This window comes from Schistocerca piceifrons, unplaced genomic scaffold (assembly GCF_021461385.2).
Source record: "Schistocerca piceifrons isolate TAMUIC-IGC-003096 unplaced genomic scaffold, iqSchPice1.1 HiC_scaffold_2340, whole genome shotgun sequence".
Lineage (NCBI taxonomy): Eukaryota > Metazoa > Arthropoda > Insecta > Orthoptera > Acrididae > Schistocerca > Schistocerca piceifrons.
This window is the reverse complement of record NW_025728274.1, coordinates 874,621-902,313: the sequence shown is the minus strand read 5'-3', so window position 1 is coordinate 902,313 and position 27,693 is coordinate 874,621.

Sequence of the window (27,693 nt, the reverse complement as noted above, 5' to 3'; positions counted from 1 at the left end):
TACTCGATTTAGAAGGAGAAGTTATAGAACACATAGTATTCCATAGCGACTCAAATTCAGTGTTAATTCGTCAATGGGAGGGAGCGAGGGATGCAGTAAAGAAGGAATAGTGAATCGGAACGGAGATACTCTCCTCCCAAAGGAAACTATTGTCGTTTCCATAGAAACGTTACTCGATTTAGAAGGAGATGTCTTAGAACCAATAGTATTTCATAGCGACACCACTTCCGTGTTAATTCGTCAGTGTGAGGGGCGAGGGATGCAGTAAAGATGGAATAGTGCATCGGAAAGGGGATACTCGCCTCACAAAAGAAAATATTGTCGTTTCCGTAGAAACGTTCCTCGATATAGAAGGAGAAGTTATAGAACACATAGCATTCCATAGAGACTCAATTTCAGTGTTAATTCGTCAATGGGAGGGAGCGAGGGATGCAATAAAGAAGGAATAGTGAATCGGAACGGAGATACTCTCCTCCCAAAAGAAACTCTTGTCGTTTCCATAGAAACGTTACTCGATTTAGAAGGAGAAGTTATAGAACACATAGTATTCCATAGCGACTCAAATTCAGTGTTAATTCGTCAATGGGAGGGAGCGAGGGATGCAGTAAAGAAGGAATAGTGAATCGGAACGGAGATACTCTCATCCCAAAGGAAACTATTGTCGTTTCCATAGAAACGTTACTCGATTTAGAAGGAGATGTCTTAGAACCAATAGTATTTCATAGCGACACCACTTCCGTGTTAATTCGTCAGTGTGAGGGGCGAGGGATGCAGTAAAGATGGAATAGTGCATCGGAAAGGGGATACTCGCCTCACAAAAGAAAATATTGTCGTTTCCGTAGAAACGTTCCTCGATATAGAAGGAGAAGTTATAGAACACATAGCATTCCATAGAGACTCAATTTCAGTGTTAATTCGTCAATGGGAGGGAGCGAGGGATGCAGTAAAGAAGGAATAGTGAATCGGAACGGAGATACTCTCCTCCCAAAAGAAACTATTGTCGTTTCCATAGAAACGTTACTCGATTTAGAAGGAGATGTCTTAGAACCAATAGTATTTCATAGCGACACCACTTCCGTGTTAATTCGTCAGTGTGAGGGGCGAGGGATGCAGTAAAGATGGAATAGTGCATCGGAAAGGGGATACTCGCATCCCAAAAGAAAATATTGTCGTTTCCGTAGAAACGTTCCTCGATTTAGAAGGGGAAGTTATAGAACACATAGTATTCCATAGCGACACAATTTGAGTGTTAATTCGTCAATGGGAGGGAGCGAGGGATGCAGTAAAGACGGAATAGTGAATCGGAACGGAGATACTCTCCTCTCAAAAGAAACTATTGTCGTTTCCATAGAAACGTTACTCGATTTAGAAGGAGATGTCTTAGAACCAATAGTATTTCATAGCGACACCACTTCCGTGTTAATTCGTCAGTGTGAGGGGCGAGGGATGCAGTAAAGATGGAATAGTGCATCGGAAAGGGGATACTCGCTGTAAAGGATGAGCCAGACAATAGGAGATTTTACTTTATTATATGAGCCTCCAACCAGTAACTTCATTTTTCCATTACGGCCAAGCCACGGCCGGCAGTGTTAGCTGCTTGTAAATTCTTTCGTCCCACGGTCTAGTAACAGGAAGTCAGCACCGAGAAAGGGCACCTTGTTCACGCGCCTCTCTCGTGTGCTGACGAGGTAACGCCGTCCCAGGCGTCGCTTAGCAGGCAACGCTCTGGAAAGTTCCATGCCGCCCGCACGGTTTGCTCGGTCCTGACCAATCAGGGTGGAGGAAGCCGCGTGGTGCGTCGAACATACCCGGCCGCCCGTCGCCGGGCCCGCTCTCTTGTATTCTTGCTCACCCGCGAGTCGGATGCGCGTCCTGTAGCACTGAACATCTCCCGCTTCTCCCGGTGCTGCGGCACTGTGGACTTAGTTTTGGAGGACAACCACTTTCAGTAGCTTCGCGAACAATGTTCGCCAAATTGTAAGCTCTGGCTCACCCTCACCTCCCTAGGCCTATGTAGCCCCTTTTCATCATGCTTTAGCCAATAAATGGCCTTTCTCTAAAATTTACACTATTATTCCATAACGCCCACCGCCTGCCCATACCCGCCATCCTGTACAATTGGTGTCAGAAGTGGGATCCGTTCCCGTAGTGACTTTGTCGCTACACTAAATTTCTCCCGGCAAGACGCCGTACACTTCGCGCATGGAATGCGCCAACCGGCCGCCACGTTTGCTCCACGTGGGCCGTGGCTGCTCCACTAAACACGCACAGGGCGCGCGCTGCAGCGAGGCAGCCCACGCTAGTCAGCCACGTGAGCCGGACGCCGCCGCGCTGCCCGCTACCTGAGTTGGAGGGGCCTGCGCTGCGCTGCGCTGCGCGACGGGGCCGGGGCGCCGTCATCCGCCACGCCGCCGCCGCCCGCCGCTGTCACCGACGCGCCAGGGGCCTGCCGCCATCGCCGACCGGCCGAGCCAGCGCCGTCCGCCGCCAACACATTCGCCGCCGCCCGAGGGTCCGGACGCCGCCGCCGCCGCCGCCGCCGCCGCCGCCGCAGCCACTGCACCACGCCGTCGCCGCCACCAATGCGTCGCACCGCCTCCATCGCCATGTAAGTCGCCGCGATGCTTACAACTATAGCTTCGACGATCTTCCGTCGCTGGATTGAGAATCTTTGTGGCCGTCCTTTTTTTGTAACAATCATTACTTTTTTCTGGTCACTAGCGTCCCATAAAATTGTAAACATGCCGATAGGGACACGAGCGACGGAACGGGATACCCCCGTAGAGGCATCTGTCTCGCAAGACCCGCTCGAGGCCATAAATGCACAAATGCGCCAGTTATTCCCACAAAATCAGGAGCTACTTGAGCAAAACCGCGTCTTGAAACAGACGCTGGAAGCTAGTGCGCGAACTTCCATACCTGTGGCTAGCTCCACCCCTGTAACAAATGCTCAAACAGAGGCAACTAACACTAATTCTGTCTCTAATACAAACGCCACAATTTCTGCTAACATGGCGACTGTAAGCAATTTTCCTGCGGCTGATTTCATTCCCACCTTTTCTGGGAAGTCCCACGAAAATGTAGCTATGTTCTTACAAAATATTCGTGATGTGGGTCGCACGTGTGCCTGGCCGGATGATCTATTGGTCAATGTAGCCAGACTCAAGTTGACAGGGGAAGCCCGAATGTTCATAGAAACAGTGGACGAATTGCGTGACACACATGAATTTGAAGTATTGGCTCGCGGATTGACTACGCGTTATTCCGATACCAGAGGTACCGGATATTACAGAGATCAATTATCAACACTTAGGCAGAAGCCTAATGAGGATTTTGATGCCTTTGCAGATCGCATACGAGCAGTATCTTGTCGTACCTACAAGCTAGGTGAAAATGCCAGTGAAAACAGAATTTTGCGCTCAGAAGCCGAAGCGCGTGCAATTGATGCATTTGTCCGCGGTATTGACCCCCGCATCGGAGGAGAAGTCAAAGCAGCCTCCCCCACTTCTCTGTTTGAAGCTGTTCGTTTGGCAATGCTTCGCGAAGAGGTGTTGCGTTTTTGCGCTGCCGCCCCGCGCCCATCGGACCCAGTACCGGTCCCAGCAAAAGAAGTATTTTGTCAGCGTTGTGGGAAGCCCAACCATACGGCAATGCGCTGTCGCGCGCCGTATTGCACTATTTGCCAGACAGTAGGTCATGCTAATAATGTTTGCTCCACAAAGTCACCATTTTCAAATCAGATGCGCGGCCACCGCCGCAACGCGGGGTCGAATCAGGGAAACGCTTGGGGGGCAGGTTCCGCCACCCACCCGCGCCCCCGACAAAAATAATACACCCGGTTAGGACCGAAAAATGTAAAGAGGTGGAACACGTTAGTCTATTTGGCGTACTCGGGAACAAATCAGTTAGAATTTTAGTTGATACTGGTGCTCAAGTTAGTGTATTGTTTGTGGAGAAAAATGATAGAAGGGTGTTACAGCCACCCCGGTACCATATCAGTGGCCTTGGAGAGGAAGTAATTGTCCCTGCAGGTTCGTGTGTAGTGAACCTGCAAATCGACGAGGGTAAATACAGTCAGATGATGGAGGTAGTAAGGCTAAAGAAGGGTGAATTTGACATCATACTAGGGAATGACTTCCTGCACCGTTATCAGGGGATAGTGGATTATCGAACGCGAACTGTGCAGTTCGGCGAAGCAATTCACCGATTTGGCAGTGCGCACCCCCGTCAGACGCGAGGGAGCTGCGAAAGGCGCCGTTCACAGTCTCCTATAAAACCGCAGATGTGGGCGATAAAAACCACTGACCCTGTGAGGATAAAAGGCGGAAGTGGAAAGATTCTCTGGATAGATGTCAAAAATCAAGAACAGCCTAATACAGACATTCTGGTTGACCCGCTCACCCAGAATGATGTTTTAGATCGTCAGTCAGTACATATAAAGAGAAGTATCTGCCGACCGGAGAGGAGACAGAAGGGTTTTGCGATACCAGTAAGTATAGATAATTTTGGTGTAGAAGATGTTGTGATACCGAAGGGTACTATTGTTGCCAGTGGTCAGGAAATTTTTGAGGAAATAACAGGAGCTGAGAAGCAGCGAAATAAAGATAAGAAAGGAAGGAAAGGAAAGAAATATTCAGTTAGAGAAGTGCGATATGTCGCGTCGACGATAAGGAGTCAGTTAGCAGAGAAGTTAGGTCATTTAAACAGTGAGGAGAAAAGGATGTTGCAGCCGGTATTAGAGGAATTTTCGTGGTTGTTTGAAGAGAGGCAGTTTCTACCGGCTACGGATTTGGTTCAGCACGAAATTCCGACCGGAGAAGCTCGGCCAATTGCACAAAAACCTTACCGCATACCATATCATTTGCAGTCTGTAGTTGAAGATACGATTCAGCAGCAATTAGCTGCAGGAATCATACAACCCTCCTCGAGTGCGTGGGCGTCTCCCGTGGTCGTTGTGCCAAAGAAATCAGTAAATGGGGAGAAAGCCTATCGCCTATGTGTCGATATGCGGGCAGTAAATCGGGTAACGACACCAGACACATATCCGTTACCGCGCATTGATGAAACATTGGACCGATTGGGCAACTGTAAGTATTTTACCACCCTTGATTTGCGTTCTGGGTACCATCAGATCCCTGTTGCACCCCAGGACCGCCATAAAACTGCTTTTGTTGTACCTACAGGATTGTATGAATTTGTAAGGATGCCATTTGGATTGAGAAACGCCCCTGCCACTTTTCAAAGATTTGCAGACTTGCTGCTGCGTGGGTTGAAACCTACAACCTGCTTGGTGTATTTAGATGACATTATTATTTTTTCTAAAACGATAAAAGAACATGCAGAAAGACTGAGGGACGTTTTGCAAAGGTTAAAAGGAGCTCATTTGAGTGTAAAATTAGAAAAGTGTGCTTTCGCCCAGTCACAAGTACAATATTTAGGTCATATAATAAGTGGAGAAGGCGTCAAACCGGACCCCCGTTTGACCACCGCAGTAAAGGAATTCCCAACACCGACAAATGTCAAAGAACTACAGTCATTTTTAGGCCTTGCAAACTACTACAGACGTTTCGTGAATAATTATGCCACCCTTGCTAAGCCCCTGACTAATTTATTGAAAAAAGGAGTTAGTTTTATTTGGACCAAAGAATGTGATAAAGCTATGCAACAAATTCAACATGTTTTAACTAGAGCCCCTGTACTAGCGTACCCGGATTTTGAAAAACCATTCATACTGTCAGTGGACGCCTCAGATTATGCTGTAGGAGCCATCCTGTCACAAGAGATAGATGGCGAAGAACGACCAATTGGTTATGCGTCTCGACAGCTTAATAAAGCAGAGTCAAATTACAGCACAACTGAGAAGGAACTACTAGCACTCATGTTTGGTGTAACTTATTTCCGATGTTATTTGTATGGGAGAAAATTCACTGTCATCACTGATCACGCCGCGTTACAGTGGATGTTGAGCTTAAAAGACCCTAGTAGTAGGCTAACTCGTTGGGCTTTGAAATTGAGCGAATTTGAGTATGAGGTGAAACACAAACCGGGCAAGTTACATCAGAACGCCGACGCATTAAGCCGAAAGGTCAGAGTGATCGTAGCTAATGACGTTTCTATTGAAGAATTAAGGGAGGCACAGCAAAGAGACGTCGAATGTCAGAAGTATGTGGCTTTGCCTGAATTTTCCGTTGAAGATGGAATTTTATATCGAAAGACCCACTTGGGCAAACAGGCAGTAATCCCGAAAGAATTACGTTCCAAGATTATCGCACAGTGTCACGATAGCCTGCAGGCATGTCATAACGGCCTTCGCGCCACAAACTGCCGAATAGCCGCCCGTTATTTCTGGGCAGGAAGACGGAAAGACGTGCAAAAGTATATACAAAATTGTCTACCTTGTGTTAAGAGGTCCTTACCATCTCGAACGAAAGTGCCTTTACAGCAGGTACCAAAAGCCACTTATCCCTGGGCAGTAGTAGCAGCAGATATTGTCGGTCCTTTCCCTGTGAGCCCCCAAAATAATCGGTATATTCTGTCCCTTATAGATCATTTCTCTAGGTTCTTGATTCTCATTCCTATACCAGATATGTCCGCTGAAACAGTAGCGCGTGCTTTTGTCACCCATTTCGTGTTACCATACGGAAGCCCTGAAGCTGTACTCACAGACCAGGGTACGAATTTCATGTCTGCGGTATTTACCGAAGTTTGTCGGTTATTGCGAATTAAAAAGTGGCGAACGACACCGTTCCACCCAAAAGCAAACGGTCGCCTGGAACGAGTCCACCGCACCGTTATGCGCATGCTGTCTTACTATGTTAATAAACATCACTCTGACTGGGACAAGTATGTTCAATACGTCACGTCAGCATATAACAGCCGTGTCCATGAAGCTACAGGGTACTCACCTTATGAAGCAGTATATGGCCGCCCTATGAATTCGCCTTTTGAAATTGACAAACTGCCCCCTGGAATTAAATCCAAAGATGTGAAAGGTCTAGCTCGACGTCTAAAATCCATTTGGAAAAAAGTAAGAGGGAACAATGCCCGAGCCACCGCCCAACAGCTAAAGAGAAGTAATCAAAAAGCAAAAATGCCTGAGTACAAGGTAGGAGACCTAGTTATGTTGAGCAATCCAGTAGTAAAAAAGGGAAGAACCAAAAAGTTTACACCTACTTATGAAGGACCGTACCGTATCATCCGGCTTACTTCACCGGTAAATGCGGAAATTCAGTTAGCGGAACGCACAGTGATCGTTCATTTTGACAGATTGAAACTGTATAAAGGACCCGAGCCACCCCCACCTAACAGTGAAACCGGGCCTATTACGCCAGTAGTTCCACCCAAAAAAGCAAGAAAGAAGGTAATACAACCGCCTAGACAGCAACGTAGATATGCTCTAAGGTCAAACCCCTATGATTTGCGTTCCTGAAAGTAGGTCTGGAATGGTATGTAAACAGCTGACAAAGTCCTGCATGCAGCAAGAGAATTAATTGACGGAAAACACCGTAGTTACTATACATTTAATTAAATTGTGCATGTTAGTTATAAGTAGACATAAGAATTGGCAACTGTTGGTAACTGGTAATAGAATTTATGACGTCACATGTTAATGGAAGTGACTGAAGTTATGTGATCATTTTGTCTTGTCATTTAACGTCTCCAGTCATGTTATCGTAGCGGTCGAGAATTAAAACCACAAACATTCTTTAATCATGGAATTAAGGGGAAAGTTGTTCTTGTCAAAAGAACACGTAGAGAAAGAATCAGTTAATCTTGTATATTTCAAAGGGATTCACATTTCACTTGTTAACTTAGTGAATAGTGCACGAACACAGGTATTAAAGCTTTACCATAAAAACATGATACTAATACGCCTTCGTAACTGCCAGTAGATCAGTGACTACATGCAGCCGTCTACCTGTACTTTGAAAGACGCCCTATTACATGTATGTTTTGCTAAATGATCACACAACGATAATAACAAGAATAAATACGTCCAAGTTAAACAACAAATAGGCTACTCTAAAGTAAAAGGAGTCTTCCTGAAGTGCTATTTTATTGTTTTCATGATGCGATGTTGAACAGATAACGAGGTAAGTTTTTTGGTACCACGTATTTCTGTATATTAAATGCCACGGAAGGAGTGCGTAAGTACCTCCACTGTGGTCTACAGCTGTTCACATGCGCCGAGTCCCGCCCCTCCCTGTCAGCTGGCGACGCGGCCCCCTCCCCTCCCCATCCTCCGGCCTGCCGAGAGAGCGGCCATTGCAGTTCCCCCTTTCCCCACCCAACGCCTCTGTCCTTGGTGCGTGCAGCATCTGCACCTCTTCCCTCGCCCCTCCTCACCACCCAACCATCGCCCTGCAGGCCACGTGCCTCAGCCACGCTACACATTCGCACATTCGTACGTTGCAGTTTAAACAGCAAACCTAAAGGGATGGTTATAAAAATAAAATCACCAGCTTAATATTGCCCTACAGATTTTATTAGTCTTATCTAAAGACGGGAATCTATGTGTATTGTCTATTTGAATTTTCAGTATGGAACAAAAATCGTAAGAGAGAACTTTTTCCTGGTACGCATTGTGGAAACTATCAGGATTAGAAAACATTGGAATTTCAGATCGATCTCCGGCTATGTTGTATTACCACCACGGTTAATAAACGGATCTATATGGCGTCAAGAAAGCCGGCACTTGCCGCTATATCTGTCCTGTAAACGACCGCTGAGTGGGGAACGCGTTAGCCAAGGAGTTGGGTTTGGAATGCCATTGCAAAATATAGTTTATATAGAAGCCTAACACCTGCCATTTACCTAAATTTTGAAGAACAGAGTGTTTAAGTAAAATAGTTGTAAGCCGATAGTTTTGTGACCTCTAGCGATTGAAGTTATTAGAGTCCCTTAGAAAAGAACATCCTCCATGCATAACTGTCGTGAACAACATAAGATAACTCTGGAAGGAAATTTTGTGACTGTACCGAGAGACAAACTCCATGCGTAGTAAGAGGACGGACCCAGCGTGAACGCCAGTTCTGCCGCCCAGCCAGTGAAACCGGACGCAGCCGTACTGTCAGCTGTGCTGTCAGCAACTTACAATCTCACGAGCGCGACGCGTGTCGCACCTTAGCACCTCAAGCTGCACTGAATCTCAACACAGAAATTCTTAACCATTATATAACGAACCCTATGAATAACGTTATGCACATTTTCAATAGTAAGGAACATACTTTGCTCCCTACACACTTTTTTTATGACAAATGAACTCATTTTATTAAAAACCAAAGCACCGACAGGTAAGTCATATCGACGTCTTCCGAGATGCAACTAGCTTCGTCGAGCCGCCAATATTGATTATATGGAAGCAGGTAAGTGAGAGAATGAACAAAAGGAACAACCAATACACACCGGAACGATTGGTTGGGTGACTGATGATCGTCAATATTTGCAAATACAAATCAACACAGGAAACGGTTTATCGCACGTTTAATAATTTTTGGGCTGTTCATTGAAGGAGACATAAAATCATTTTTCATCAGAATCTTGTTACAGGAAGTATTAACGTGACATTACACTATTCCACAGCATTACACATAACATTGCCATGACTTAACGACAGTTTTCTTCTAGGTAAAAGTACCAAAGACTATTAGTTGGTATGAAGACACAGAGAGCATAAAGGAATACCAAGGGATGCTTACATTCATTTTGCTACGAAATGTAACTGGAGAGTAAGGAAGTTTTGTTTGAAGGAAATAATATTTTAAACTTTTGCTTTTGTTGCGGTTTTGCCATGTCTTGTAGTATCACTATGACGAGTTGCCAATTACTTATGTCTAATTACTTGTGTCCAATTACTTAAGTCCATGTATTATCTTATTGTTGTTCATTTTGACTGTTTTATTACTAACTATTTAGAGAATTTTGCTAAAGTTTTGCCAGCACCAGTAATTTAGTATTTGTATCAACCTAGTGTTTCCATGTGTCGCTGTGTTACTATACTGATGAAGATAATAATTTTGTAGGATTTCAAGTATGCTAGAGTAGGTTCCCGAGTACTGCCAATTATTTGTTTAATAATAATGATGCCTTAGGTAATAAATTGTTTTGGAAGGGTAATTTAGGACGTAACCATGCTTTATTTTCATTTGTATTTGAATGTTCATCTGGAGGGACATACCACATGCCTACCCCCGTGATAGATAAGGTAAACAGAGAGAATCACACCCACAGAACGAGCAAGCTTCGGCCATATACCTAGTCTGTTGGATGAACAAGAGAACCACCCGCAAGGGCACGTACCTGACGTGACGCGGTTGGCTCCCGCGCGGACCCTTAGCTGTCTGTGTCGTTTCTTCACTTTTCCGTTTCGCGACATAGTCCGTTCTACCCACTTTCATCTTTCCGCTATCAACAGAACAACCCTTGAAGAGTCATGCTCCACCCGCAAGGGCACGTAGTTACGTGACGCGGCCTGCACCCGCGCGGTCCCTTAGCTGTCTGTGTCGTTTCTTCTCTTTTCCGTTTCGCGACATAGTCCAACCTCCCCACTTTCATCTTTCCTCTCTCAACACAACACATGAAGAGTTATGCACACCCGCAAGGGCACGTACCTTACGTGACGCGGCTGGCACCCGCGCGGTCCCTTAGCTGTCTGTGTCGTTCCTTCACTTTTCCGTTTCGCGGCATAGTCCGTTCTACCCACTTTGATCTGTCAACTTTCAACAGACACAATACTATTCAGCCCAGACTTTGATCTTCCATCTCGAAGAAGAGTTCACGAGAACAGTGTTCCGTGCTCTCTGACGACAGCTGATCAGGCAACGTCAGACGCGAACCGCGTCTAGCCCGCAGCTAAACGCCAGTAAGCGGAAATCTCTGTTCAAAACCTTGAGCCTTCTTTGTTTTCCCGTTGTATTTTCCGAAGGAATACCGACTATTGAAGTAGTAGCATTTAACTGTATGACATGTCCCAGGACACTGCGATACAAGCAAGGATAGACGGAGTTTTAAAAGCAACCAGCTGGGCCCGAGGAGGCCAGCACCATGGAGTTATAGAGACGGCGAGTTTAGTCGCAAAATGTTGAGAGGATGAAGACGGCGAATTTGGTCGCAAAGTAAAGTTAGTCGCAAGATGTTGAGAGGATAAAGACGGCGAATTTGGTCGCAAAGTAAAATTAGTCGCAAGATGATGAGAGGATAAAGACGGCGAATTTGGTCGCACAGTAAAGATTTTTTTTTTTTTTTTTTTTTTAAGTGATGGAAGTCGAGTTTGAAGAAGTATGAAGTAGCTATCTTGGAGTCGCAGAACTGTCATTTACACAGTTAAGTAGGCGATAACGTCGTGTCAACGATGCACCGTGCACTATACCTTCATAAAGGGAAAGTCCTCCAGAAATTACGCTCAGTTTAGTCTTCTCTAATTCAACTCCTTACACTTTCTGTTCCCATTATGGAAATCTCTAGATTCTTGTCGAGTTTTGTTTTTCTCCTCTTGTTAGCAACAGCGTTGACATCCTACGACACAATCTATGTCCCACATGCACCAAACTGGTGTCACTTTTCTTCGTCACTCTCACTTAACGGCGTGCAGCAAATATATTGAGTGACGAGAAAATTCTTCTCAAAATGTGAATGTTATTACACGTAGAGGGTCAGCCCAAAGAGGCACTTAACTTTCTTTGTTTATCGATATGGAATATGCAGTAAATTTAATATGATATTTGAGTGCTTCGTTTTTATATTTTCATGTTTGTGTAAGAATTATGTTTGGGCTCAAATGGATTTCATAGGAACTTGGTTACGAACCAACTTACTGATGCATAATGTAATTTTAAACTGAACTCACTGTAACAGCTCATCTAGCTTTATGTCACGCGTAATCCCACTTCTATTTTGTTGCATTTGACAGTCGGCATTTGACAGTCATAGACCCCTCAGCTGCCGCGTGCAGCCCTGACGACGCGCTGGCTTTTGAAGTTATCTGCCGCGCGCCTTTCTGACGTAGCCTCCGCGCAGGTCTTTAGCAAACGGTTCCCGTTGGAACACCACTTATAACCTTTCATGCCACCACGCCTTACTTAGTATTCGCACCCCCTTTAATTATGTTTTTTATACCTGAAAGCTCATTCATGATTCCCTTGTCAGCTAACGTTCAAGTTTTACCTAAAAAATCTAATAATCACATCCTAACGTCAATTGATGACTTGCTAGATCATGAAAAAGGACAAATTTCTTACTTTCGCCTGTTGGCACACTTAAATAAATGGCAAACAGCCACAAACTAAACTAAACAAAAAACAGAAAACAAGAACCCATCAGGCATGTGCCCTCCCTTAGTTTTAAGAGTGAAACTGAGATATCAGTTAATGTGGAAAAACTAGCGTAGTGTAGTGAAGTGTTCCCTTAGTGATAACTCCCTTTTCAACTGTGTTTTGAAACATGTGGACCTCCCCTCATACTCCCCCTGCGCTGAGTTCCAGTGCACGGCCCTGGCCACGGCCACGCCCCCTACCCGCCGGCAGCCTGCGCGCTGCCCGCTGAGGACAACACCCCACGCCGCCTCGTGCCACTCGCCCTCGCCGTGACTCATCAGTGGTGATGTGTTTATATTTTCAACAAAAGAAAAAAAAGACATTTTTACTTCAACTTAGCAACAAGAACACTTGACATGTTTGTCTAATTCACACTGCTATGTTTTGTTCTAATTTTGTTTTGATATTTTATGATGTTTTGATATTCTATGATGATTTGATGTCTTATGATGATTCTTGCATGCACACAATATTGTTGATGTAAGTCCCCTTGCGACCCTTAGGAGGTCTTTAGAGTCTCTATACCCTCCCATAGACTAAGACCCCTGCCGTCTTCCGTGAGGGCCATTCTTAATCAAGTAATGTTTACTTTGCTTTACAAGCTAAATTTGTTTACATTCAAATAATAATTACATTGAGCGAATTCACATACGTTCTCCGCTCCCACGGAAGGGGGAGGAATGTAAAGGATGAGCCAGACAATAGGAGATTTTACTTTATTATATGAGCCTCCAACCAGTAACTTCATTTTTCCATTACGGCCAAGCCACGGCCGGCAGTGTTAGCTGCTTGTAAATTCTTTCGTCCCACGGTCTAGTAACAGGAAGTCAGCACCGAGAAAGGGCACCTTGTTCACGCGCCTCTCTCGTGTGCTGACGAGGTAACGCCGTCCCAGGCGTCGCTTAGCAGGCAACGCTCTGGAAAGTTCCATGCCGCCCGCACGGTTTGCTCGGTCCTGACCAATCAGGGTGGAGGAAGCCGCGTGGTGCGTCGAACATACCCGGCCGCCCGTCGCCGGGCCCGCTCTCTTGTATTCTTGCTCACCCGCGAGTCGGATGCGCGTCCTGTAGCACTGAACATCTCCCGCTTCTCCCGGTGCTGCGGCACTGTGGACTTAGTTTTGGAGGACAACCACTTTCAGTAGCTTCGCGAACAATGTTCGCCAAATTGTAAGCTCTGGCTCACCCTCACCTCCCTAGGCCTATGTAGCCCCTTTTCATCATGCTTTAGCCAATAAATGGCCTTTCTCTAAAATTTACACTATTATTCCATAACGCCCACCGCCTGCCCATACCCGCCATCCTGTACATCGCCTCACAAAAGAAAATATTGTCGTTTCCGTAGAAACGTTCCTCGATATAGAATGAGAAGTTATAGAACACATAGCATTCCATAGAGACTCAATTTCAGTGTTAATTCGTCAATGGGAGGGAGCGAGGGATGCAGTAAAGAAGGAATAGTGAATCGGAACGGAGATACTCTCCTCCCAAAAGAAACTATTGTCGTTTCCATAGAAACGTTACTCGATTTAGAAGGAGATGTCTTAGAACCAATAGTATTTCATAGCGACACCACTTCCGTGTTAATTCGTCAGTGTGAGGGGCGAGGGATGCAGTAAAGATGGAATAGTGCATCGGAAAGGGGATACTCGCATCCCAAAAGAAAATATTGTCGTTTCCGTAGAAACGTTCCTCGATTTAGAACGGGAAGTTATAGAACACATAGTATTCCATAGCGACTCAATTTGAGTGTTAATTCGTCAATGGGAGGGAGCGAGGGATGCAGTAAAGAAGGAATAGTGAATCGGAACGGAGATACTCTCCTCCCAAAAGAAACTCTTGTTGTTTCCTTAGAAACGTTACTCGATTTAGAAGGAGATGTCATAGTACCAATAGTATTTCATAGCGACACCACTTCCGTGTTAATTCGTCAGTGTGAGGGGCGAGGGATGCAGTAAAGATGGAATAGTGCATCGGAAAGGGGATACTCGCCTCCCAAAAGAAAATATTGTCGTTTCCGTAGAAACGTTCCTCGATTTAGAAGGAGAAGTTATAGAACACATAGTATTCCATAGCGACCCAATTTCAGTGTTAATTCGTCAATGGGATGGAGCGAGGGATGCAGTAAAGAAGGAATAGTGAATGGGAACGGAGATACTCTCCTCCCAAAAGAAACTCTTGTCGTTTTCATAGAAACATTACTCGATTTAGAAGGAGATGTCATAGAACCAATAGTATTTCATAGCGACACCACTTCCGTGTTAATTCGTCAGTGTGAGGGGCGAGGGATGCAGTAAAGATGGAATAGTGCATCGGAAAGGGGATACTCGCCTCCCAAAAGAAAATATTGTCGTTTCCGTAGAAACGTTCCTCGATTTAGAAGGAGAAGTTATAGAACACATAGTATTCCATAGCGACTCAATTTCAGTGTTAATTCGTCAATGGGAGGGAGCAAGGGATGCAGTAAAGAAGGAATAGTGAATTGGAACGGAGATACTCTCCTCGCAAAAGAAAATACTGTCGTTTCCATAGAAACGTTACTCGATTTAGAAGGAAATGTTATAGAACCAATAGTATTTCATAGCGACACCACTTCCGTGTTAATTCGTCAGTGTGAGGGGCGAGGGATGCAGTAAAGATGGAATAGTGCATCGGAAAGGGGATACTCGCCTCCCAAAAGAAAATATTGTCGTTTCCGTAGAAACGTTCCTCGATTTAGAAGGAGCAGTTATAGAACACATAGTATTCCATAGCGATTCAATTTCAGTGTTAATTCGTCAATGTGAGGGAGCGAGGGATGCAGTAAAGAAGGAATAGTGAATCGGAACGGAGATACTCGCCTCCCAAAAGAAATTACTGTCGTTTCCATAGAAACGTTACTAGATTTAGAAGGAGATGTCATAGAACCAATAGTATTTCATAGCGACACCACTTCCGTGTTAATTCGTCAGTGTGAGGGGCGAGGGATGCATTAAAGATGGAATAGTGCATCGGAAAGGGGATACTCGCCTCCCAAAAGAAAATATTGTCGTTTCCGTAGAAACGTTCCTCGATTTAGAAGGAGAAGTTATAGAACACATAGTATTCCATAGCGACTCAATTTCAGTGTTAATTCGTCAATGGGAAGGAGCGAGGGATGCAGTAAAGAAGGAATAGTGAATCGGAACGGAGATACTCGCCTCCCAAAAGAAAATACTGTCGTTTCCATAGAAACGTTACTCGATTTAGAAGGAGATGTCATAGAACCAATAGTATTTCATAGCGACACCACTTCCGTGTTAATTAGTCAGTGTGAGGGGCGAGGGATGCAGTAAAGATGGAATAGTGCATCGGAAAGGAGATACTCGCCTCCCAAAAGAAAATATTGTCGTTTCCGTAGAAACGTTCCTCGATTTATAAGGAGAAGTTATAGAACACATAGTATTCCATAGCGACTCAATTTCAGTGTTAATTCGTCAATGTGAGGGTGCGAGGGATGCAGTAAAGAAGGAATAGTGAATCGGAACGGAGATACTCGCCTCCCAAAAGAAAATACTGTCGTTTCCATAGAAACGTTACTCGATTTAGAAGGAGATGTCATAGAACCAATAGTATTTCATTGCGACACCACTTCCGTGTTAATTCGTCAGTGTGAGGGGCGAGAAATGCAGTAAAGATGGAATAGTGCATCGGAAAGGGGATACTCGCCTCCCTAAAGAAAATATTGTCGTTTCCGTAGAAACGTTCCTCGATTTAGAAGGAGAAGTTATAGAACACATAGTATTCCATAGCGACTCAATTTCAGTGTTAATTCGTCGATGTGAGGGTGCGAGGGATGCAGTAAAGAAGGAATAGTGAATCGGAACGGAGATACTCGCCTCCCAAAAGAAAGTACTGTCGTTTCCATAGAAACTTTACTCGATTTAGAAGGAGAAGTCATAGAACCAATAGTATTTCATAGCGACACCACTTCCGTGTTAATTCGTCAGTGTGAGGGGCGAGGGATGCAGTAAAGATGGAATAGTGCATCGGAAAGGGGATACTCGCCTCCCAAAAGGAAATATTGTCGTTTCCGTAGAAATGTTCCTCGATTTAGAAGGAGAAGTTATAGAACACATAGTATTCCATAGCGACTCAATTTCAGTGTAATTCGTCAATGGGAGGGAGCGAGGGATGCAGTAAAGAAGGAATAGTGCATCGGAACGGAGATACTCTCCTCCCAAAAGAAACTCTTGTCGTTTCCATAGAAACGTTACTCGATTTAGAAGGAGAAGTCATAGAACCAATAGTATTTCATAGCGACACCACTTCCGTGTTAATTCGTCAGTGTGAGGGGCGAGGGATGCAGTGAAGATGGAATAGTGCATCGGAAAGGGGATACTCGCCTCACAAAAGAAAATATTGTCGTTTCCGTAGAAACGTTCCTCGATATAGAAGGAGAAGTTATAGAACACATAGCATTCCATAGAGACTCAATTTCAGTGTTAATTCGTCAATGGGAGGGAGCGAGGGATGCAGTAAAGAAGGAATAGTGAATCGGAACGGAGATACTCTCCTCCCAAAAGAAACTATTGTCGTTTCCATAGAAACGTTACTCGATTTAGAAGGAGATGTCTTAGAACCAATAGTATTTCATAGCGACACCACTTCCGTGTTAATTCGTCAGTGTGAGGGGCGAGGGATGCAGTAATGATGGAATAGTGCATCGGAAAGGGGATACTCGCCTCACAAAAGAAAATATTGTCGTTTCCGTAGAAACGTTCCTCGATATAGAAGGAGAAGTTATAGAACACATAGCATTCCATAGAGACTCAATTTCAGTGTTTATTCGTCAATGGGAGGGAGCGAGGGATGCAGTAAAGAAGGAATAGTGAATCGGAACGGAGATACTCTCCTCCCAAAAGAAACTATTGTCGTTTCCATAGAAACGTTACTCGATTTAGAAGGAGATGTCTTAGAACCAATAGTATTTCATAGCGACACCACTTCCGTGTTAATTCGTCAGTGTGAGGGGCGAGGGATGCAGTAAAGATGGAATAGTGCATCGGAAAGGGGATACTCGCCTCACAAAAGAAAATATTGTCGTTTCCGTAGAAACGTTCCTCGATTTAGAAGGGGAAGTTATAGAACACATAGTATTCCATAGCGACTCAATTTGAGTGTTAATTCGTCAATGGGAGGGAGCGAGGGATGCAGTAAAGAAGGAATAGTGAATCGGATCGGAGATACTCTCCTCCCAAAAGAAACTATTGTCGTTTCCATAGAAACGTTACTCGATTTAGAAGGAGATGTCTTAGAACCAATAGTATTTCATAGCGACACCACTTCCGTGTTAATTCGTCAGTGTGAGGGGCGAGGGATGCAGTAAAGATGGAATAGTGCATCGGAAAGGGGATACTCGCCTCACAAAAGAAAATATTGTCGTTTCCGTAGAAACGTTCCTCGATATAGAAGGAGAAGTTATAGAACACATAGCATTCCATAGAGACTCAATTTCAGTGTTAATTCGTCAATGGGAGGGAGCGAGGGATGCAATAAAGAAGGAATAGTGAATCGGAACGGAGATACTCTCCTCCCAAAAGAAACTCTTGTCGTTTCCATAGATACGTTACTCGATTTAGAAGGAGAAGTTATAGAACACATAGTGTTCCATAGCGACTCAAATTCAGTGTTAATTCGTCAATGGGAGGGAGCGAGGGATGCAGTAAAGAAGGAATAGTGAATCGGAACGGAGATACTCTCCTCCCAAAGGAAACTATTGTCGTTTCCATAGAAACGTTACTCGATTTAGAAGGAGATGTCTTAGAACCAATAGTATTTCATAGCGACACCACTTCCATGTTAATTCGTCAGTGTGAGGGGCGAGGGATGCAGTAAAGATGGAATAGTGCATCGGAAAGGGGATACTCGCCTCACAAAAGAAAATATTGTCGTTTCCGTAGAAACGTTCCTCGATATAGAAGGAGAAGTTATAGAACACATAGCATTCCATAGAGACTCAATTTCAGTGTTAATTCGTCAATGGGAGGGAGCGAGGGATGCAGTTAAGAAGGAATAGTGAATCGGAACGGAGATACTCTCCTCCCAAAAGAAACTATTGTCGTTTCCATAGAAACGTTACTCGATTTAGAAGGGGATGTCTTAGAACCAATAGTATTTCATAGCGACACCACTTCCGTGTTAATTCGTCAGTGTGAGGGGCGAGGGATGCAGTAAAGATGGAATAGTGCATCGGAAAGGGGATACTCGCATCCCAAAAGAAAATATTGTCGTTTCCGTAGAAACGTTCCTCGATTTAGAAGGGGAAGTTATAGGACACATAGTATTCCATAGCGACTCAAATTCAGTGTTAATTCGTCAATGGGAGGGAGCGAGGGATGCAGTAAAGAAGGAATAGTGAATCGGAACGGAGATACTCTCCTCCCAAAAGAAACTATTGTCGTTTCCATAGAAACGTTACTCGATTTAGAAGGAGATGTCTTAGAACCAATAGTATTTCATAGCGACACCACTTCCGTGTTAATTCGTCAGTGTGAGGGGCGAGGGATGCAGTAAAGATGGAATAGTGCATCGGAAAGGGGATACTCGCATCCCAAAAGAAAATATTGTCGTTTCCGTAGAAACGTTCCTCGATATAGAAGGAGAAGTTATAGAACACATAGCATTCCATAGAGACTCAATTTCAGTGTTAATTCGTCAATGGGAGGGAGCGAGGGATGCAGTAAAGAAGGAATAGTGAATCGGAACGGAGATACTCTCCTCCCAAAAGAAACTATTGTCGTTTCCATAGAAACGTTACTCGATTTAGAAGGAGATGTCTTAGAACCAATAGTATTTCATAGCGACACCACTTCCGTGTTAATTCGTCAGTGTGAGGGGCGAGGGATGCAGTAAAGATGGAATAGTGCATCGGAAAGGGGATACTCGCCTCACAAAAGAAAATATTGTCGTTTCCGTAGAAACGTTCCTCGATTTAGAAGGGGAATTTATAGAACACATAGTATTCCATAGCGACTCAATTTGAGTGTTAATTCGTCAATGGGAGGGAGCGAGGGATGCAGTAAAGAAGGAATAATGAATCGGAACGGAGATACTCTCCTCCCAAAAGCAACTATTGTCGTTTCCATAGAAACGTTACTCGGTTTAGAAGGAGATGTCTTAGAACCAATAGTATTTCATAGCGACACCACTTCCGTGTTAATTCGTCAGTGTGAGGGGCGAGGGATGCAGTAAAGATGGAATAGTGCATCGGAAAGGGGATACTCGCATCCCAAAAGAAAATATTGTCGTTTCCGTAGAAACGTTGCTCGATATAGAAGGAGAAGTTATAGAACACATAGCATCCCATAGAGACTCAATTTCAGTGTTAATTCGTCAATGGGAGGGAGCGAGGGATGCAATAAAGAAGGAATAGTGAATCGGAACGGAGATACTCTCCTCCCAAAAGAAACTCTTGTTGTTTCCTTAGATACGTTACTCGATTTAGAAGGAGATGTCATAGTACCAATAGTATTTCATAGCGACACCACTTCCGTGTTAATTCGTCAGTGTGAGGGGCGAGGGATGCAGTAAAGATGGAATAGTGCATCGGAAAGGGGATACTCGCATCCCAAAAGAAAATATTGTCGTTTCCGTAGAAACGTTCCTCGATTTAGAAGGGGAAGTTATAGAACACATAGTATTCCATAGCGACTCAAATTCAGTGTTAATTCGTCAATGGGAGGGAGCGAGGGATGCAGTAAAGAAGGAATAGTGAATCGGAACGGAGATACTCTCCTCCCAAAAGAAACTATTGTCGTTTCCATAGAAACGTTACTCGATTTAGAAGGAGATGTCTTAGAACCAATTGTATTTCATAGCGACACCACTTCCGTGTTAATTCGTCAGTGTGAGGGGCGAGGGATGCAGTAAAGATGGAATAGTGCATCGGAAAGGGGATACTCGCATCCCAAAAGAAAATATTGTCGTTTCCGTAGAAACGTTCCTCGATATAGAAGGAGAAGTTATAGAACACATAGCATTCCATAGAGACTCAATTTCAGTGTTAATTCGTCAATGGGAGGGAGCGAGGGATGCAGTAAAGAAGGAATAGTGAATCGGAACGGAGATACTCTCCTCCCAAAAGAAACTATTGTCGTTTCCATAGAAACGTTACTCGATTTAGAAGGAGATGTCTTAGAACCAATAGTATTTCATAGCGACACCACTTCCGTGTTAATTCGTCAGTGTGAGGGGCGAGGGATGCAGTAAAGATGGAATAGTGCATCGGAAAGGGGATACTCGCCTCACAAAAGAAAATATTGTCGTTTCCGTAGAAACGTTCCTCGATATAGAAGGAGAAGTTATAGAACACATAGCATTCCATAGAGACTCAATTTCAGTGTTAATTCGTCAATGGGAGGGAGCGAGGGATGCAATAAAGAAGGAATAGTGAATCGGAACGGAGATACTCTCCTCCCAAAAGAAACTCTTGTCGTTTCCATAGAAACGTTACTCGATTTAGAAGGAGAAGTTATAGAACACATAGTGTTCCATAGCGACTCAAATTCAGTGTTAATTCGTCAATGGGAGGGAGCGAGGGATGCAGTAAAGAAGGAATAGTGAATCGGAACGGAGATACTCTCCTCCCAAAGGAAACTATTGTCGTTTCCATAGAAACGTTACTCGATTTAGAAGGAGATGTCTTAGAACCAATAGTATTTCATAGCGACACCACTTCCGTGTTAATTCGTCAGTGTGAGGTGCGAGGGATGCAGTAAAGATGGAATAGTGCATCGGAAAGGGGATACTCGCCTCACAAAAGAAAATATTGTCGTTTCCGTAGAAATGTTCCTCGATATAGAAGGAGAAGTTATAGAACACATAGCATTCCATAGAGACTCAATTTCAGTGTTAATTCGTCAATGGGAGGGAGCGAGGGTTGCAGTAAAGAAGGAATAGTGAATCGGAACGGAGATACTCTCCTCCCAAAAGAAACTATTGTCGTTTCCATAGAAACGTTACTCGATTTAGAAGGGGATGTCTTAGAACCAATAGTATTTCATAGCGACACCACTTCCGTGTTAATTCGTCAGTGTGAGGGGCGAGGGATGCAGTAAAGATGGAATAGTGCATCGGAAAGGGGATACTCGCATCCCAAAAGAAAATATTGTCGTTTCCGTAGAAACGTTCCTCGATTTAGAAGGGGAAGTTATATAACACATAGTATTCCATAGCGACTCAAATTCAGTGTTAATTCGTCAATGGGAGGGAGCGAGGGATGCAGTAAAGAAGGAATAGTGAATCGGAACGGAGATACTCTCCTCCCAAAAGAAACTATTGTCGTTTCCATAGAAACGTTACTCGATTTAGAAGGAGATGTCTTAGAACCAATAGTATTTCATAGCGACACCACTTCCGTGTTAATTCGTCAGTGTGAGGGGCGAGGGATGCAGTAAAGATGGAATAGTGCATCGGAAAGGGGATACTCGCCTCACAAAAGAAAATATTGTCGTTTCCGTAGAAACGTTCCTCGATATAGAAGGAGAAGTTATAGAACACATAGCATTCCATAGAGACTCAATTTCAGTGTTAATTCGTCAATGGGAGGGAGCGAGGGATGCAGTAAAGAAGGAATAGTGAATCGGAACGGAGATACTCTCCTCCCAAAAGAAACTATTGTCGTTTCCATAGAAACGTTACTCGATTTAGAAGGAGATGTCTTAGAACCAATAGTATTTCATAGCGACACCACTTCCGTGTTAATTCGTCAGTGTGAGGGGCGAGGGATGCAGTAAAGATGGAATAGTGCATCGGAAAGGGGATACTCGCATCCCAAAAGAAAATATTGTCGTTTCCGTAGAAACGTTCCTCGACTTAGAAGGGGAAGTTATAGAACACATAGTATTCCATAGCGACTCAATTTGAGTGTTAATTCGTCAATGGGAGCTAGCGAGGGATGCAGTAAAGAAGGAATAGTGAATCGGAACGGAGATAATCTCCTCCCAAAAGAAACTATTGTCGTTTCCATAGAAACGTTACTCGATTTAGAAGGAGATGTCTTAGAACCAATAGTATTTCATAGCGACACCACTTCCGTGTTAATTCGTCAGTGTGAGGGGCGAGGGATGCAGTAAAGATGGAATAGTGCATCGGAAAGGGGATACTCGCCTCCCAAAAGAATATATTGTCGTTTTCGTAGAAACGTTCCTCGATTTAGAAGGAGAAGTCATAGACCACATAGTATAACATAGCGACTCAATTTCAGTGTTAATTCGTCAATGTGAGGGTGCGAGGGATGCAGTAAAGAAGGAATAGTGAATCGGAACGGAGATACTCGCCTCCCAAAAGAAAATACTGTCGTTTCCATAGAAACGTTACTCGATTTAGAAGGAGATGTCATAGAACCAATAGTATTTCATTGCGACACCACTTCCGTGTTAATTCGTCAGTGTGAGGGGCGAGAAATGCAGTAAAGATGGAATAGTGCATCGGAAAGGGGATACTCGCCTCCCAAAAGAAAATATTGTCGTTTCCGTAGAAACGTTCCTCGATTTAGAAGGAGAAGTTATAGAACACATAGTATTCCATAGCGACTCAATTTCAGTGTTAATTCGTCGATGTGAGGGTGCGAGGGATGCAGTAAAGAAGGAATAGTGAATCGGAACGGAGATACTCGCCTCCCAAAAGAAAGTACTGTCGTTTCCATAGAAACTTTACTCGATTTAGAAGGAGAAGTCATAGAACCAATAGTATTTCATAGCGACACCACTTCCGTGTTAATTCGTCAGTGTGAGGGGCGAGGGATGCAGTAAAGATGGAATAGTGCATCGGAAAGGGGATACTCGCCTCCCAAAAGGAAATATTGTCGTTTCCGTAGAAATGTTCCTCGATTTAGAAGGAGAAGTTATAGAACACATAGTATTCCATAGCGACTCAATTTCAGTGTAATTCGTCAATGGGAGGGAGCGAGGGATGCAGTAAAGAAGGAATAGTGCATCGGAACGGAGATACTCTCCTCCCAAAAGAAACTCTTGTCGTTTCCATAGAAACGTTACTCGATTTAGAAGGAGAAGTCATAGAACCAATAGTATTTCATAGCGACACCACTTCCGTGTTAATTCGTCAGTGTGAGGGGCGAGGGATGCAGTGAAGATGGAATAGTGCATCGGAAAGGGGATACTCGCCTCACAAAAGAAAATATTGTCGTTTCCGTAGAAACGTTCCTCGATATAGAAGGAGAAGTTATAGAACACATAGCATTCCATAGAGACTCAATTTCAGTGTTAATTCGTCAACGGGAGGGAGCGAGGGATGCAGTAAAGAAGGAATAGTGAATCGGAACGGAGATACTCTCCTCCCAAAAGAAACTATTGTCGTATCCATAGAAACGTTACTCGATTTAGAAGGAGATGTCTTAGAACCAATAGTATTTCATAGCGACACCACTTCCGTGTTAATTCGTCAGTGTGAGGGGCGAGGAATGCAGTAATGATGGAATAGTGCATCGGAAAGGGGATACTCGCCTCACAAAAGAAAATATTGTCGTTTCCGTAGAAACGTTCCTCGATATAGAAGGAGAAGTTATAGAACACATAGCATTCCATAGAGACTCAATTTCAGTGTTTATTCGTCAATGGGAGGGAGCGAGGGATGCAGTAAAGAAGGAATAGTGAATCGGAACGGAGATACTCTCCTCCCAAAAGAAACTATTGTCGTTTCCATAGAAACGTTACTCGATTTAGAAGGAGATGTCTTAGAACCAATAGTATTTCATAGCGACACCACTTCCGTGTTAATTCGTCAGTGTGAGGGGCGAGGGATGCAGTAAAGATGGAATAGTGCATCGGAAAGGGGATACTCGCCTCACAAAAGAAAATATTGTCGTTTCCGTAGAAACGTTCCTCGATTTAGAAGGGGAAGTTATAGAACACATAGTATTCCATAGCGACTCAATTTGAGTGTTAATTCGTCAATGGGAGGGAGCGAGGGATGCAGTAAAGAAGGAATAGTGAATCGGATCGGAGATACTCTCCTCCCAAAAGAAACTATTGTCGTTTCCATAGAAACGTTACTCGATTTAGAAGGAGATGTCTTAGAACCAATAGTATTTCATAGCGACACCACTTCCGTGTTAATTCGTCAGTGTGAGGGGCGAGGGATGCAGTAAAGATGGAATAGTGCATCGGAAAGGGGATACTCGCCTCACAAAAGAAAATATTGTCGTTTCCGTAGAAACGTTCCTCGATATAGAAGGAGAAGTTATAGAACACATAGCATTCCATAGAGTCTCAATTTCAGTGTTAATTCGTCAATGGGAGGGAGCGAGGGATGCAATAAAGAAGGAATAGTGAATCGGAACGGAGATACTCTCCTCCCAAAAGAAACTCTTGTCGTTTCCATAGAAACGTTACTCGATTTAGAAGGAGAAGTTATAGAACACATAGTGTTCCATAGCGACTCAAATTCAGTGTTAATTCGTCAATGGGAGGGAGCGAGGGATGCAGTAAAGAAGGAATAGTGAATCGGAACGGAGATACTCTCCTCCCAAGGGAAACTATTGTCGTTTCCATAGAAACGTTACTCGATTTAGAAGGAGATGTCTTAGAACCAATAGTATTTCATAGCGACACCACTTCCATGTTAATTCGTCAGTGTGAGGGGCGAGGGATGCAGTAAAGATGGAATAGTGCATCGGAAAGGGGATACTCGCCTCACAAAAGAAAATATTGTCGTTTCCGTAGCAACGTTCCTCGATATAGAAGGAGAAGTTATAGAACACATAGCATTCCATAGAGACTCAATTTCAGTGTTAATTCGTCAATGGGAGGGAGCGAGGGATGCAGTTAAGAAGGAATAGTGAATCGGAACGGAGATACTCTCCTCCCAAAAGAAACTATTGTCGTTTCCATAGAAACGTTACTCGATTTAGAAGGGGATGTCTTAGAACCAATAGTATTTCATAGCGACACCACTTCCGTGTTAATTAGTCAGTGTGAGGGGCGAGGGATGCAGTAAAGATGGAATAGTGCATCGGAAAGGGGATACTCGCATCCCAAAAGAAAATATTGTCGTTTCCGTAGAAACGTTCCTCGATTTAGAAGGGGAAGTTATAGGACACATAGTATTCCATAGCGACTCAAATTCAGTGTTAATTCGTCAATGGGAGGGAGCGAGGGATGCAGTAAAGAAGGAATAGTGAATCGGAACGGAGATACTCTCCTCCCAAAAGAAACTATTGTCGTTTCCATAGAAACGTTACTCGATTTAGAAGGAGATGTCTTAGAACCAATAGTATTTCATAGCGACACCACTTCCGTGTTAATTCGTCAGTGTGAGGGGCGAGGGATGCAGTAAAGATGGAATAGTGCATCGGAAAGGGGATACTCGCATCCCAAAAGAAAATATTGTCGTTTCCGTAGAAACGTTCCTCGATATAGAAGGAGAAGTTATAGAACACATAGCATTCCATAGAGACTCAATTTCAGTGTTAATTCGTCAATGGGAGGGTGCGAGGGATGCAGTAAAGAAGGAATAGTGAATCGGAACGGAGATACTCTCCTCCCAAAAGAAACTATTGTCGTTTCCATAGAAACGTTACTCGATTTAGAAGGAGATGTCTTAGAACCAATAGTATTTCATAGCGACACCACTTCCGTGTTAATTCGTCAGTGTGAGGGGCGAGGGATGCAGTAAAGATGGAATAGTGCATCGGAAAGGGGATACTCGCCTCACAAAAGAAAATATTGTCGTTTCCGTAGAAACGTTCCTCGATTTAGAAGGGGAATTTATAGAACACATAGTATTCCATAGCGACTCAATTTGAGTGTTAATTCGTCAATGGGAGGGAGCGAGGGATGCAGTAAAGAAGGAATAATGAATCGGAACGGAGATACTCTCCTCCCAAAAGCAACTATTGTCGTTTCCATAGAAACGTTACTCGATTTAGAAGGAGATGTCTTAGAACCAATAGTATTTCATAGCGACACCACTTACGTGTTAATTCGTCAGTGTGAGGGGCGAGGGATGCAGTAAAGATGGAATAGTGCATCGGAAAGGGGATACTCGCATCCCAAAAGAAAATATTGTCGTTTCCGTAGAAACGTTGCTCGATATAGAAGGAGAAGTTATAGAACACATAGCATTCCATAGAGACTCAATTTCAGTGTTAATTCGTCAATGGGAGGGAGCGAGGGATGCAATAAAGAAGGAATAGTGAATCGGAACGGAGATACTCTCCTCCCAAAAGAAACTCTTGTTGTTTCCTTAGATACGTTACTCGATTTAGAAGGAGATGTCATAGTACCAATAGTATTTCATAGCGACACCACTTCCGTGTTAATTCGTCAGTGTGAGGGGCGAGGGATGCAGTAAAGATGGAATAGTGCATCGGAAAGGGGATACTCGCATCCCAAAAGAAAATATTGTCGTTTCCGTAGAAACGTTCCTCGATTTAGAAGGGGAAGTTATAGAACACATAGTATTCCATAGCGACTCAAATTCAGTGTTAATTCGTCAATGGGAGGGAGCGAGGGATGCAGTAAAGAAGGAATAGTGAATCGGAACGGAGATACTCTCCTCCCAAAAGAAACTATTGTCGTTTCCATAGAAACGTTACTCGATTTAGAAGGAGATGTCTTAGAACCAATTGTATTTCATAGCGACACCACTTCCGTGTTAATTCGTCAGTGTGAGGGGCGAGGGATGCAGTAAAGATGGAATAGTGCATCGGAAAGGGGATACTCGCATCCCAAAAGAAAATATTGTCGTTTCCGTAGAAACGTTCCTCGATATAGAAGGAGAAGTTATAGAACACATAGCATTCCATAGAGACTCAATTTCAGTGTTAATTCGTCAATGGGAGGGAGCGAGGGATGCAGTAAAGAAGGAATAGTGAATCGGAACGGAGATACTCTCCTCCCAAAAGAAACTATTGTCGTTTCCATAGAAACGTTACTCGATTTAGAAGGAGATGTCTTAGAACCAATAGTATTTCATAGCGACACCACTTCCGTGTTAATTCGTCAGTGTGAGGGGCGAGGGATGCAGTAAAGATGGAATAGTGCATCGGAAAGGGGATACTCGCCTCACAAAAGAAAATATTGTCGTTTCCGTAGAAACGTTCCTCGATATAGAAGGAGAAGTTATAGAACACATAGCATTCCATAGAGACTCAATTTCAGTGTTAATTCGTCAATGGGAGGGAGCGAGGGATGCAATAAAGAAGGAATAGTGAATCGGAACGGAGATACTCTCCTCCCAAAAGAAACTCTTGTCGTTTCCATAGAAACGTTACTCGATTTAGAAGGAGAAGTTATAGAACACATAGTGTTCCATAGCGACTCAAATTCAGTGTTAATTCGTCAATGGGAGGGAGCGAGGGATGCAGTAAAGAAGGAATAGTGAATCGGAACGGAGATACTCTC